The sequence below is a fragment of the Bombina bombina genome, chromosome 6 (genome assembly GCF_027579735.1).
Source record: "Bombina bombina isolate aBomBom1 chromosome 6, aBomBom1.pri, whole genome shotgun sequence".
NCBI classification, from domain to species: domain Eukaryota; kingdom Metazoa; phylum Chordata; class Amphibia; order Anura; family Bombinatoridae; genus Bombina; species Bombina bombina.
In genome coordinates this window covers 190,449,603-190,463,410 of record NC_069504.1, presented here as the reverse complement: position 1 = coordinate 190,463,410, position 13,808 = coordinate 190,449,603, and positions in this window count along the sequence as shown.

Here is a 13,808-nt window from a genome sequence, read left to right as displayed (position 1 = left end):
AGTCGGACAGGCAGAGTTCAGCAGCAATAATCAATCCAGCAATTTAGGGGTTAAGAGGCAGAGTAGTCAGACAGACAGAGTTCAGCAGTGGTATAACAATAAGGCAGTAAGAAAAGTACGATCTATCACACCTAGAAGCACACCAAGTAACACCTATACTTGGGCAGTGATAGATCGTACAAGGAACACTTACATAGGCGTAGGATTCATGCCACAAGCAGCTGACCAGCAGAGAGGAGCATGCGGTGATGACGTTAGCGGCGCATGCCTCCAGACTCGACACAGCCCTAGGCAACGAGCAGGGAAGGAGACGCCGCGCCCCAAGCAACGGCTAGAGCGGTGCGGCGTGATGTTGAGACTCCTAGCGGTGACATAGAAGTGGAACTTGATAATATTAAAACATTTATTAAACATTTATTAAAACAAGTGGGAAATCACCAGGCTTAACAAGAGATCAAACCACAGCAAGAACCCCCACGCGGGCAGATGCTGTCAATCTCCCTGGTAGTATATGACCAGGGAGATTTAAATTCTCCGCCAAAGAGGTGGAGAAGAGGCTAGGAAGCAGCAGTCTGAAGATCAATGCATAAATTTCACTCAGGGTCTGATTATCTAACATTTGGGAAAAGCCTTGCTGATGCTCGCAGCAGCTGCCCACAGGTATTCTCTAAAAGAAGGGAAACTTTGCTGGGGAGAGCAAAGATAGCAGTGAGCACACTTTAAAAATTAAATACTGCAGCCAATACAAATCAAATGACCCTGTTTTTTTCAGCATATAGGTCCCCATGTACAAAATAGAGCGGGCAATGTTCCCAAACATTGTACAATTAAGCAAGAGAAGGGCCTGTCAATCACCCTGAATGAACATGTTCAGAATGTTTAATCTATGCCATCTTAATGGTGGTGAACAGAGTAATGAACCAGCAGTCACATGAGCCTACCATGCAAGGGCTTTAAAGCAGCATCTGCCCATAGTGTTTTATTTTGTTATGCATGTGTTTTTCTATGTATTTTCTATTACAGTAATAAGTGTTTCGCATATTTTGACACAATCTCTAGACCTTTTTGTTAGAGAGAACAAACTATCAGCTCTACAGGGGAAAATGGTTTTGAAAATACTCCAGAGCTAATAGAGAACTATCAGCTACACTAATTGAATGCCCCCGTTCACCCCACTGGCAGAGACAGGGACACTCATTTTACAAGAATTGAAACAATACAATTTTAATTCTTTATTATAAGTTCATAGAGTTTTTTGCAAGGGTAGTTTAGTTTTATTATGATTTCTACTATGTGCATTCATTTATTTTTTCCTACCATATGAACTTATAATTATTACATAAAATTAGTTTTTGCAGAACAATTTTGTTATGATTTTTAATGTGAAGCTTAATTGCCTGTGTTTATGTATTACTTGCACAAATGCAAGTTACTGCAGAGGGCTCAATAGTAGCAGGAAAATTACGGTAATATTATGTGACATATCTAGTACTATATCTCTTACATCAGAATGTCCCTGTCACCTGCTGTTGCATCAGAAAATCTTGTATTGATGCCAATCAGTCACAGGCTTGAAAATTGCAATGTGATACATTTTAAACAGCTCCTAAGATAGCTTCTAAAAGTGACTGTGCAAATGTAAGAATTGTAACGTTATTCAATTAAAAGTGTAGAACCTTTTGATACACTGTGCTTTAATGGAATAGCTAGAGTATATTTTAAGTAATTTAAACACTGCAAAGAAAAAAGATTCAATGGTTTACATTTTGAATGTGATGTTTCATTTAAAATGTGACCATGACAATTTAAATTGCAGCTCCAAATTCTAGGATTCAATTGGACATATTTTTATTCTACCATAACAATATCAAAGTATTAAAAATACACTTTATTAGTTGCATGTGATACAAATATATTACATATTTTAATGAATGTTCATGCAGTGAATAAACTAACATTTTCTTATCATTGCTCTCCACCGATTGATCTGTCTGAGTAATTAGCCAATAAAAATCAATACAGCATATTAAGTTCTACTGTATTTTAACTTAAAGTTAAAGGGACAGACTACTTGTTTTAAAAGATAGATAATTCCTTTATTACTCATTCCCCAGTTTTGCATAAACAACAATGTTATATTAATACACTTTTTACCTCTGTGATTACACTTTTTAACTCTGCAGACTGCAGTTATTTTCTGCTGACTTATAACTAACTCCACGGGAGTGAACACAGTTATATCTAGTAGTCACCCATTAACTAGCACTGTCTAGCTGTGAAAAACTGTCAAAATGCATTAAGAGGCGGCCTTCAACAGCTTTAAAATCAGTTTTTGAGCCTACCTAGGTTTAGCTTTCAACAAAGCATGCCAAGAGAAAAAAAAAACAAATTTGATGATAAAAGTAAATTGCAAACTTGTTTAAACATATTAGTCCTATCTGAATTATAAAAGAGTAATTTTGACTTTACTGTCCCTTTAACCTTTTCAGTGGGTTTGAAGGATTCTTTTTTATATACATGACATACATGTTTGCATTTCTTTACCACCAGATTACATCAATATATTTTGAAAATACCATTTTTAATGATTAATGCATAATAAAATGCACTGACATATTACCCTTTAATTGTTTACATAAAACATACTTAATGATTCCCATATTCTTTAAAAATCCAGAAAGTGGCTTTAAATTTTTTCATTTTTTTTTCTTTTTTAAAGGAATAAAATATTAGCATAGAGCTTTTGCGAGTACAGCTAATTATTGAATTACCACTGGATGTCACTGTTTTACCAGGAAAATGAACATCTGTTGAAAGTCTTGTGAATTTTTAATATTCTTTGCTTTTAATGCAGGTGTAAAGAAAGAACTGTGATACCATTTTCCTTCTTTATTTTATTCATATTGCTGAATGTATTTACTTTTCCTTTATATATAGGCAAGAGAAAGCTAATGAAAATCTTAGCTATGGAGAATAATAGTCTCCCAAGTATTCATAATAGGCACATTAAAATGTCCCATACTCTTATAGCTCAAAAAGCAGCAGGTTCACTTGTAACATTCATATGTACAGATTGCCATTGTTCCCCTTTCATAAATCACATTGCCGTATCAACAGTACGTTAAACACCTCTGTATTTTGTGTAAAACATGTGCTTATTTTATTCTGAAACCTTTTTGGCCTATGCAAGAAATGTGGGACAAGTGCACAAAAGTAGGAGATGACCCTTTAAAGGGACATTAAACACGAAACAAATGCTAGATAGAATGATGCCTTCAAAGAAAAGACCAGTCTGGGAATAACATATAGATGTCTTTTTTAAAGTTTCATTAGCTGTTTAAATATTGAAAACATATTTGTAAAGTTTTATTGTCTATAAAACAGTGGGGGCTGCCATGTTGAAACGTAGGTTACCTTCTCTGCTGTGGCCAATTAAATACAGTTATAAATAGGTTGCTAGAGAGTGCAGCCAATGGCTGTGTGTAATGTTATAGTGTTCGGCACTTCCATTTGTAACAGGAACTGAAAATCTCACAATTTAAGAATGGAATTACAGGAAAAGGGGTCAAAATAAATCATGAAAGCATATTGCAGACGTTTTATATATGGAATTTATAATTTTATGTTATCATCTCAAAGTGTTTAATGTCCCTTTAAGGGCAGTGATATTTGAGGAGCTATCACAAATTGAAAGATATTTGGTTTACTTGTAACAAAAGTTATTGAAAACTAGGTTTGTGCAATCATTTTGTTACGAATGTGAATTCATAACAAAAACACGGATATTCTTTTTGTTTTCACGAAACTAAATTTAAAGAAAACAAAGAAATACTGAAATAATTTGTCAGTATTCATTTGTTTCTAATACATTACCATTAGGAGTTAAATAGTAACCTTTAGTGTGCTTGAGAACTGCAGTAATCCCAACACTTCTTTACAGAACCCCCGGCCAGCCATGCTAATAGGTGGCTTAGCATGGCAGATCCTACAGGGAGTGCAGAATTATTAGGCAAGTTGTATTTTTGAGGATTAATTTTATTATTGAACAACAACCATGTTCTCAATGAACCCAAAAAACTCATTAATATCAAAGCTGAATAGTTTTGGAAGTAGTTTTTAGTTTGTTTTTAGTTATAGCTATTTTAGGGGGATATCTGTGTGTGCAGGTGACTATTACTGTGCATAATTATTAGGCAACTTAACAAAAAACAAATATATACCCATTTCAATTATTTATTTTTACCAGTGAAAGCAATATAACATCTCAACATTCACAAATATACATTTCTGACATTCAAAAACAAAACAGAAACAAATCAGTGACCAATATAGCCACCTTTCTTTGCAAGGACACTCAAAAGCCTGCCATCCATGGATTCTGTCAGTGTTTTGATCTGTTCACCATCAACATTGCATGCAGCAGCAACCACAGCCTCCCAGACACTGTTCAGAGAGGTGTACTGTTTTCCCTCCTTGTAAATCTCACATTTGATGATGGACCACAGGTTCTCAATGGGGTTCAGATCAGGTGAACAAGGAGGCCATGTCATTAGATTTTCTTCTTTTATACCCTTTCTTGCCAGCCACGCTGTGGAGTACTTGGACGCGTGTGATGGAGCATTGTCCTGCATGAAAATCATGTTATTCTTGAAGGATGCAGACTTCTTCCTGTACCACTGCTTGAAGAAGGTGTCTTCCAGAAACTGGCAGTAGGACTGGGAGTTGAGCTTGACTCCATCCTCAACCCGAAAAGGCCCCACAAGCTCATCTTTGATGATACCAGCCCAAACCAGTACTCCACCTCCACCTTGCTGGCGTCTGAGTCGGACTGGAGCTCTCTGCCCTTTACCAATCCAGCCACGGGCCCATCCATCTGGCCCATCAAGACTCTCTCTCATTTCATCAGTCCATAAAACCTTAGAAAAATCAGTCTTGAGATATTTCTTGTCCCAGTCTTGACGTTTCAGCTTGTGTGTCTTGTTCAGTGGCGGTCGTCTTTCAGCCTTTCTTACCTTGGCCATGTCTCTGAGTATTGCACACCTTGTGCTTTTGGGCACTCCAGTGATGTTGCAGCTCTGAAATATGGCCAAACTGGTGGCAAGTGGCATCTTGGCAGCTGCACGCTTGACTTTTCTCAGTTCATGGGCAGTTATTTTGCGCCTTGGTTTTTCCACACGCTTCTTGCGACCCTGTTGACTATTTTGAATGAAACGCTTGATTGTTCGATGATCACGCTTCAGAAGCTTTGCAATTTTAAGAGTGCTGCATCCCTCTGCAAGATATCTCACTATTTTTGACTTTTCTGAGCCTGTCAAGTCCTTCTTTTGACCCATTTTGCCAAAGGAAAGGAAGTTGCCTAATAATTATGCACACCTGATATAGGGTGTTGATGTCATTAGACCACACCGCTTCTCATTACAGAGATGCACATCACCTAATATGCGTAAATTGGTAGTATGCTTTCGAGCCTATACAGCTTGGAGTAAGACAACATGCATAAAGAGGATGATGTGGTCAAAATACTCATTTGCCTAATAATTCTGCACTCCCTGTAGAGCCTGTGTTAAAGGTGAAGGTCATTTAGTGCAGGCCCTGGGATCCAGCACACTAATCCTCCAATTAGAATTTTAAAGGGACAGTCTACACCAGTATTGTTATTGTTTAAAAAGAAAGATAATTCCTTTATTACCCATTCCCCAGTTTTGTATATCCAACACGCTTATATTAATATACTTTTTTACCTCTGTGATTATCTTGTATCTAAGCCTCTGCAGACTGCCCCCTTATTTCAGTTCTTTTGACAGTCTTGCATTTTAGCCAATCAGTGCTGGCTCCTGGGTAACTCCACGTGCGTGAGCACAATGTTATTTATATGGCACACATGAACTAATGCCCTCTTTTTGTGAAAAAAGTCAAAATGCATTCAGGTAAGAGGCAGCCTTCAAGGGCTACGAAATTAGCATATGAGGCTACTTAGGTTTAGCTTTCAACTAAGAATACCAAGAGAACAAAGGAAAATTGATGATAAAAGTAAATTAGAAAGTTAAAAAAATGACATGCCCTATCTGAATCATTAAAGTTTATTTTTGACTAGACTGTCCCTTTAAAACTAAATGAATACCGAATAGTGCAGCAGACAAATATCCTGAAAAACTAATTTTTCCGAATTTTTGTTCCAAAAGATTTGGACAAGCCAAATTATTCGCTGTTGCACAAGTCTATTCAAATCTTTGAAAGTAAAAGACTATTTAACAAGTAGGTATGCCTATTTTATTGCTTTTTGTTCTATATGGAAGTGGAATATCTAGGAATAAACTATCATTTTACAAGTTTAGGTTAAAAATGTTAAAAGCTATAGTTTTACATTTTATATTTCAGTATGATTATTTTAATACATATTTTGTAAAAGGGGCATTGTTCAAATTTTGCTAATTAGATTGTCAGATAATGTATCTTTTGTGTAAATGTTTTTTATACATGGGTGTACAAATTTCCCTTCTATACTAAGTGTGAAAATTGAGTGACTAATTAAATGAAAGAATGTGAAAAAAAAAACTCTGGTTTTCTTTGCAAAACACATTTTGTAGAGCAAGCAACAGAGTAAACCGCAGTCTTATAAGGAAGTCAATGAAATTAGATATTCATGACTTTAATACAGTAAAGAGTAAATGTATATACATGAACCTGATTCAGCTGCTCTCTTACATTTAGACTAGACACATTTATATATGATATTAAGATAAATATAAACCACTCTCTACATTCTTGGCAGCAATCCCCACTCCAAATAATGTACAAAGTCTATGTAACACTACACTGTGTTACAGAGAATTTTGACTTAATCATTGAATTTACTAAAACAGTCAATTAAATAAAATCTGTAATATTTGTTTCAGTGGTTTGTTTAAAAGTACAGTGATGTCAAATTTAACTTTTATGATTTGATAGAGCTGCAATTTTTTTTTCCAATTTTACATTTTTTTCTGTAATCGAATTTGCTTTGTTCATTTAGTATTCTTTGTTGAAAAGCATATCTAAGTAGGCTCCGAAGCAGCAATGTACTACTAGGAGCTAGCTGCTGATTGCTGTTGTTTAAAACTGTATGCTCTATCTGATGCTCTGAATTATGAAAGGAAATGTTTGGTTTCACATCCCTTTAAGTAAGTTTTAAACATCTGACATGATTTCTACATATAGCAAAAAGCGCTCCCGCTCATGCATCAACAGATCAGTCCTTCAGTCTGACAATATTTTGAATCAAAGGGGGCAGGCCTGCCTATAGGAGACATCATCAAAACATCTCCGACATTGCCCATTGTCGCCACTTTCAGTGGCCGGGGGGTGGGGGGGGGGGGTGGCTGTATTTGAAGTGTTTCTAAACAGCATAGACAGTGTGTGCACTGAAACCAAACACGGTTTCTGTGTAGGAACACTTCAAATAATGTCTGCATTACCTTACTGTAACATCACCCACACTACCTGCCTCACATTGGAAAGTCTCGCCACTGAAAGTATGGTGAGAAAAACATGGTTGACACCCTACTCATAAACTGTACTCCAGTGTTTGGAATATATTACACTGCTGGCAATGTATCCCAATATATAGTGCAGGTTATTTTCCTGGAACATCCAGCTAACAGAACGCCTACATCTACGTCATACTTTAGCTATACTACCCAGCTAACTCCCCAATACCGCCTACGCCTATGTCATGTCTTTTCTAAATTCCCCTGAAATGCCCATCTAACTCCCACAGACCACAAACACTAGGTCATTTCTACCCTATACCCCCCTGGATTCCCAGCTAGCTCCCACAGAACACCTATGTCATGTCTGCAATCTAACTGACTAATAAAGTATACAAAAAATCCTCCCTATTATAACTATAGGGGCTAAGTTGCTACATTTATATACAATGTTAAAATGATATGCAGTCATGTATAATGCATATTATTTTAAATATTTTACATACATTAAAATGTAGTTATTTTTGCTTGTTCATATTATTATTTTAAATATATAAATATATCTTTCTAAATAAATATTTATGTTTAAAATAATAAAAAGAACAAGCAAAAATAACTATATTTTAAATTATATACAGTACTTAAAATAATAAAATAATATTCATTATACATGACAATTTATATCATTTTAACATTTTATATAAATGCAATGCTACACACCCACACACCCAAGTGCAACCTACACTATCAGCCTCTAATCTGCCATAACTTAAATACCTAACCACCCCCTAAACTATTAACCCCTAAACCACCAAAAAAACCCAGACTACCCCTTCACTGTTAAATCACCTAACAGCTAACCCCCAAACTTTTATGCTAACACCCCCTAACTTACACAAAATAACAAACGAAAAAATTACACAAAATAAAAAAAAAAAACATTACCAAAAAAATAAAAGACTACCAAATAAAAAAAACACAGTTATGCCTATCCTGAAACAAGAAGACCCCAAAATAAAAAACCCTATACTAGCACTAAAAGTCACTATAGCAATAGCCCTTACAATGTCTTTGGCTTTTTGTAGGGCATAAAGTGACTTAGCAGTATGTAGGTATAGTTATTAGGTTGTGTGCTATATATTTAAAAGTCCTTTACTTTACATCGCCAATGTCGGCGCTGATGCTGCTTGCAATATTTGGAATATTTCGCCAGTATCACCAGTGACTTAGTGGTACATAGGTATATTTATTAGGTTGTGTGTTATATATTTAAAATGGATAATTTACTTTACATTGACAATGTTGGTGCAGATGTTGCTTGGAATATTTGGAATATTCTGCCAGCTTTGCCACCCATTGTGGGCCTCCATTACATATGCAGCGTCGCCAGAATTTACGCGATTTTGGTATTACATATACGGCGTAGCATACAAGTTACGCGCGTATATTTCATCCTTCGGACGTATTTTTCTTACCCATAGACTAACATAGAACAGACGCGCAATTTGGTATCCAATATACAGCGTAAGGACTTACGCGCACAGAATTCAGAAAATCTACTCTATTCTCATCTCGCCACAAATTGCAGGCGCAGCAACCCTTGCACTGACTAAAAAAGCAACGTAACTCCCTGGAAACCTTAACAAACACATACATTTAAGCAACACCTCAAGGTTAAAGGGACAGTATACTATGATATTGTTTTTTTAAGGTTTATTTGTGTATTTGAAATAGTTTGAAGCCACAACATAATAAAATGGATTGAGCTTGTAGGTAGAATCAGATCTCATCACTTTATCACATTGTGGACATATACTTGCTTATTTACTTTAAATTTGTTCTCAAAACAATCAACGATACTTGGAGGAGAGAACAATGGGAAATTATAATTGTATTACCTTCATCTCTTTATGTATGGGTATATATATGAATTTTGAATAGCCTAATTACGTGTCGCATTTATTTGAAATCGCGGTTCATTTTTACGAGTGTTAGCCTAATTTGCATAAAACTACTCTATATTGACACTTTGCGTGGACAAAATACCGGCGTAAGTTACTTGCGACGACTAAAATGTGTATTTGCGCACATTTCAGAAGATCGCCAGTTTGTCCTACTTACGCCAGTTTAGCATCTAACGGCGCAGTATATGTGATACCCCGATGTGCGAGGTGAAATTACTGGTCGGCGCGGGTTCCCACGTTTGCTCCGAAACCTGCGCCGTATATTTGATCGCACCCATGATGTATAGTAAAACACCCATTTGTGATGCTGCCTTTAAAGAGTGATGTCGGCACTTCTGAATATTTTGCCGCCATTCTGGAGATTGCATCAGATCCCTTTTAAATATATCGCTACCTTGCAGCACTTTCGAACACCGGGGCGTTAGTGAGATACAATGTAGCAAGGCAATGGGGTAACACATTACAGCTTAAAGAATGTTAAAATCCATTAAAAGAAGATATTATAAGTGTTTTGCTTAGAAACACATAGGGCTAGATTATGAGTGCAGCACTATTTATTGCCCGCGCTCATGCATTAGCTCCACTAGAAGTAAGCTTTTTGCACTTGTCGGGTAGTGCTCGTATTACAAATTTAATGTAATTGGAATTTCATTGGAATCTGAAATAGTTACAGTAAATACATAGTTAAACACTTTGTTAAATATGAATATTGCATAAATATGATTTTACATGTTTTCATCTACTTGACTGCAAAGGACTATGGGGGGTAGTTATCAAGCCGTCTACTTTACCTGCCTTCGCCGGTCCAATACGCCCGCCTAAGATCGCCTACCATCTCCACCGCGGACCTTCAAAATTTCGCCTAAGTTATCAAAAAAGCTGTCAAAAAGCCGCGCACCAACTATGGGGCGATGAGCAGCGGACTGTGAGAGTTATCACTCATCCGATCTCGCTGTTCTTTGGCTTTTTCCCAGCTTTATTGATACCCCTGTCACTAAGCACCCACACTAACTACACTGTTCTACCCCTAAACCGCCGCTCCTAGACCCCGCCGCAACTCTTATAAATGTATTAACCCCTAAACTGCCGCTCCCGGACACCGCCGCCAACTTCATTATACCTAGTAACCCCTATCCTGCCCCCCCTATACCGCCGCCACCTATAATAAAGTTATTAACCCCTATCCTGCGGATCCCGGACCTCGCCGCAACTAAATAAATAGTTTAACCCCTAAACCGCCGCTCCCGGACCCCGCCGCAACCTATATTAAACTTATTAACCCCTAATCTGCCCCCCTACACCGTCGCCACCTATAATAAGTTTATTAACCCCTATCCTGCCCCCCTACACCGTCGCCACCTATAATAAATTTATTAACCCCTATCCTGCCCCTCCCTACACCGCCGCCACTGTAATAAAATTATTAACCCCTAAACCTAAGTCTAACACTAACCCTAACACCCCCTAACAAATATTAATTAAATAAATCTAAATAATATTTCTCTTATTAACTAAATTAATCCTATTTAAAACTAAATACTTACCTTTAAAATAAACCCTAAGATAGCTACAATATAAATAATAATTATATTGTAGCTATTTTAGGATTTATTTTTATTTTACAGGCAACTTTCAATTTATTTTAACTAGGTACAATAGCTATTAAATAGTTAATAACTATTTAATAGCTACCTAGTTAAAATAAAGAGAAATTTACCTGTAAAATAAAAACTAACCTAAGTTACAATTACACCTAACACTACACTATACTTTAATAAATTATTCCTATGTAAAACTAAATACTTACCTGTAAAATAAACCCTAAGATAGCTACAATATAATTAATAATTACATTGTAGCTATTTTAGGATTTATATTTATTTTACAGGTAACTTTGTATTTATTTTAACTAGGTAGAATAGTTATTAAATAGTTATTAACTATTTAATAACTACCTAGCTAAAAGAAATACAAAATTACCTGTAAAATAAATCCTAACCTAAGTTACAATTAAACCTAACACTACACTATCATTAAATTAATTAAATAAATTACCTACAAATAACTAAAATTAGATTCAATTAAATAAACTAACTAAAGTACAAAAAATAAAAAAAGCTAAGTTACAAAAAATAAAAAAAGCTAAGTTACAAACATTTAAAAAATATTACAACAATTTTAAGCTACTTACACCTAATCTAAGCCCCCTAATAAAATAACAAAGCCCCCCAAAATAAAAAAATGCCCTACCCTATTCTAAATTAAAAAGTTACCAGCTCTTTTACCTTACCAGCCCTTAAAAGGGCCTTTTGCGGGGCATGCCCCAAAGAATTCTGCTCTTTTGCCTGTAAAATAAAAATACAACCCCTCAACATTAAAACCCACCACCCACATACCCCTAATCTAACCCAAACCCACCTTAAATAAACCTAACACTACCCCCCTGAAGATCATCCTACCTTGAGTCGTCTTCAGCCAGCCGACCACCGATGGAACCGAAGAGGAGATCCGGACCGGCAGAAGTCATCATCCAAGGGGCGCTGAAGAAGTCTTCCATCCGATGAAGTCATCATCCAGGCGGCGCTGAAGAAGTCTTCCATCCGATGAAGTCATCATCCAGGCGGCGCTGAAGAAGTCTTCCATCCGATAGAAGTCTTCATCCAGGCGGCGTCTTCAATCTTCATCCATCCAGAGCAGAGCGGAGCCATCTTCAGACGACCCGAATCAAAGCCATCCTCTTCTTCCCGACGACTAACGACGAATGGATATTCCTTTAAGGGACGTCATCCAAGATGGCGTCCCTTCAATACCGATTGGCTGATAGGATTCTATCAGACAATCGGAATTAAGGTAGGAAAAATCTGATTGGCTGATTTAATCAGCCAATCAGATTGAAGTTCAATCCGATTGGCTGATCCAATCAGCCAATCAGATTGAGCTCACATTCTATTGGCTTATCGGAACAGCCAATAGAATGCGAGCTCAATCTGATTGGCTGATTGGATCAGCCAATCGGATTGAACTTCAATCTGATTGGCTGATTCAATCAGCCAATCAGATGTTTCCTACCTTAATTCCGATTGGCTGATAGAATCCTATCAGCCAATCGGAATTGAAGGGACGCCATCTTGGATGACGTCCCTTAAAGGAATATCCATTTGTCGTTAGTCGTTGGGAAGAAGAGGATGGCTCCGCATCGGCTCGTCTGAAGATGGCTCCGCTCCGCTCCGGATGGATGAAGATTGAAGACGCCGCCTGGATGAAGACTTCTATCGGATGGAAGACTTCTTCAGCGCCGCCTGGATGATGACTTCATCGGATGGAAGACTTCTTCAGTGCCCCTTGGATGATGACTTCTGCCGCTCCGGATCTCCTCTTCGGTTCCATCGGGGGTCGGCTGGCTGAAGACGACTCAAGGTAGGATGATCTTCAGGGGGGTAGTGTTAGGTTTATTTAAGGGGGGTTTGGGTTAGATTAGGGGTATGTGGGTGGTGGATTTTAATGTTGGGGGGGTTGTATTGTTATTTTACAGGCAAAAGAGCTGTTTTCTTTGGGGCATGCCCCGCAAAAGGCCCTTTTAAGGGCTGGTAAGGTAAAAGAGCTGGTAACTTTTTAATTTAGAATAGGGTAGGGCATTTTTTTACTTTGGGGGGCTTTGTTATTTTATTAGGGGACTTAGATTAGGTGTAAGTAGCTTAAAATTGTTGTAATATTTTTTAAATGTTTGTAACTTAGCTTTTTTAGTTTTTGTACTTTAGTTAGTTTATTTAATTGAATTTAATTTTAGTTATTTGTAGGTAATTTATTTAATTAATTTAATGATAGTGTAGTGTTAGGTTTAATTGTAACTTAGGTTAGGATTTATTTTACAGGTAATTTTGTATTTCTTTTAGCTAGGTAGTTATTAAATAGTTAATAACTATTTAATAACTATTCTACCTAGTTAAAATAAATACAAAGTTACCTGTAAAATAAATATAAATCCTAAAATAGCTACAATGTAATTATTAATTATATTGTAGCTATCTTAGGGTTTATTTTACAGGTAAGTATTTAGTTTTACATAGGAATAATTTATTAAAGTATAGTGTAGTGTAATTGTAACTTAGGTTAGTTTTTATTTTACAGGTAAATGTCTCTTTATTTTAACTAGGTAGCTATTAAATAGTTATTAACTATTTAATAGCTATTGTACCTAGTTAAAATAAATTGAAAGTTGCCTGTAAAATAAAAATAAATCCTAAAATAGCTACAATATAATTATTATTTATATTGTAGCTATCTTAGGGTTTATTTTAAAGGTAAGTATTTAGTTTTAAATAGGATTAATTTAGTTAATAAGAGAAATATTATTTAGATTTATTTAATTAATATTTAA